This window comes from Berghia stephanieae, chromosome 3 (genome assembly GCF_034508935.2).
Source record: "Berghia stephanieae isolate SIO BIC M18660-M18661 chromosome 3, UCSD_Bste_1.3, whole genome shotgun sequence".
In the NCBI taxonomy this organism is placed as follows: Eukaryota; Metazoa; Mollusca; class Gastropoda; order Nudibranchia; family Aeolidiidae; genus Berghia; species Berghia stephanieae.
The window spans coordinates 58,909,408-58,911,907 of record NC_088362.1 but is presented as its reverse complement, the minus strand read 5'-3'; positions in this window follow the sequence as shown (position 1 = coordinate 58,911,907).

Sequence of the window (2,500 nt, the reverse complement as noted above, 5' to 3'; positions counted from 1 at the left end):
ACATCTGTTGTAAGACCAGCAATGTTGTATGGACTAGAGACAGCAGCTACAACAAAGAAACAAGATAAAAGAAGTCGAGGTGACAGGAATTAGGATGTTGAGATGGTTACTTTGCTGGACAAGAAAAGATAACGTGAGAAATGAATGAAATCGAATGTTGACCGAAGTGAAAAATGTATCAATATATATAGAGAAGATAGATTGAAATGGTTCGGATATGTTAAGAGACGAGAGAGGGAGTGCATTGAAAGGAAATTATTAGACTTACAATAAGCGGGAAAAAGGAAAAAGAGACGCCCCAAAGACTAGAAGGTTGGATAGGGTAAAAGACGATATGAAAAAACTGGTCCTGGAGGAAGATGATGCCCTGTCTGAATGGAGATGTGGCATTCATTATGGTGGAAGTGGTGGTGATGGTGGTGGTGAGGAGGAGGAGGAGGAGGAGGAGGAGGAGGAGGAGGAAGAAGAGGAGGAGGAGGTGGAGCAAGACTAGGAAGAAAAGCAGGAGAAGGGGTGGCGAGTTAAGAGGAGTTATGAGGTAGATGATCGTAGTAATGCGAGTGAGAAATATACAGTTTAATAATAATAACGTTAAATGTTGCTGTGGCACACACGCACACACACACACACACACAAACACACACAAACACACACACTCACACACATACACAGATGATGAGAGAAAGAGAGAGAGAGAGAGAGATGGAGATGATAAAAACATTCAGATAGTGAAAGAGGAAGAGGAAGAAGGAGGGGGGGGAAGAGAAGAGAGAAAGAGAAGAGAGAAAGACAATAGACAGTGAAAGAAAAAGAAGAGGGGGAGAGAGAGAGAGTGAGGAGAGAGAGAGAGAGAGAGAGAGAGAGACGAAGGTACTGGAAGGAGTTAGGTAGATGAGGAAAGGAAGAGGAGGAGTTAATTGTGACAAACGAATGTCCTCAAAGCTAGAGGGAAAAAATTTACATCTGTTGTAAGACAATCAATGTTGTATCGTCTAGAGACAGCAGCTACAGCAAAGAAACGAGTTAAAAGAAGTCGAGGTGGCAGAAATGAGGATGATGAGATGGTCACTTTGCTGGACAAGAAAAGATAACGTGAGAAATGAAATAATTCGAAGGATAAATGAAGTGAAGAATGTATCAAAAAATGAGAGAATATAGATTGAAATGGTTCGGACATGTTAAGAGACAAGAGAGAGGGAGTACGTGGGAAGGAAATTATTGGATATACATTTAGCGGGGAAAAGGAAAACGGGACGCCCAAAGAATGGGTTGATAGGGTAAAGGACAATATGAAAGAACTGGTCCTGGAGGAAGATGATGCCCTGTCTGAATGGAGATGTGGCATTCATTATGGTGGAGGTGGTGTTGGTGGTGAGGAGGAGGAGGAAGAAGAGGAAGAAGAGGAGGAGGAGGAGGTGGAGGAAGACTAGGAAGAAAAGCAGGAGATGTGGTGGCGAGTTAAGAGGAGTTGTGAGGTAGATGATCGTAGTAATGCGAGTGAGAAATATACAGTTTAATAATAATAACGTTAAATGTTGCTGTGGCACACACGCACACACACACTAACACAATCACACACACAAACACACAAACACACACACACTCACACACATACACAGATGATGAGAGAAAGAGATAGAGAGAGAGAGAGAGGGGGAGAAGATAAAAACAGCCAGATAGTGAAAGAGGAAGAAGGAGGGGGAGAGAAAGAGAAGAGAAAAAGACAAGAGAAAGTGAGATAAAAACAAGAGGGAGAGAAAGAGATTAGAGGGAGAGAGAGAGGGGAGAGAGAGAGAGAGAGAGAGAGAGAGAAAGAAAGAGAGAGACGAAGGGAATGGAGCGAGTTAGGTAGATAAGGAAATGAAGAGGAGGAGTTAAGTGTGGCAAACGAATTTACGCAAAGATAAAGGGAAAAAAATATACATCTGTTGTAAGACCAGCAATGTTGTATGGACTAGAGACAGCAGCTACAACAAAGAAACAAGATAAAAGAAGTCGAGGTGACAGGAATTAGGATGTTGAGATGGTTACTTTGCTGGACAAGAAAAGATAACGTGAGAAATGAATGAAATCGAATGTTGACCGAAGTGAAAAATGTATCAATATATATGAGAGAAGATAGATTGAAATGGTTCGGATATGTTAAGAGACGAGAGAGGGAGTGCATTGAAAGGAAATTATTAGACTTACAATAAGCGGGAAAAAGGAAAAAGAGACGCCCCAAAGACTAGAAGGTTGGATAGGGTAAAAGACGATATGAAAAAACTGGTCCTGGATGCCCTGTCTGAATGGAGATGTGGCATTCATTATGGTGGAAGTGGTGGTGATGGTGGTGGTGAGGAGGAGGAGGAAGAGGAGGAGGAGGAAGAAGAGGAGGAGGAGGTGGAGCAAGACTAGGAAGAAAAGCAGGAGAAGGGGTGGCGAGTTAAGAGGAGTTATGAGGTAGATGATCGTAGTAATGCGAGAGAGAAATATACAGTTTAATAATAATAACGTTAAA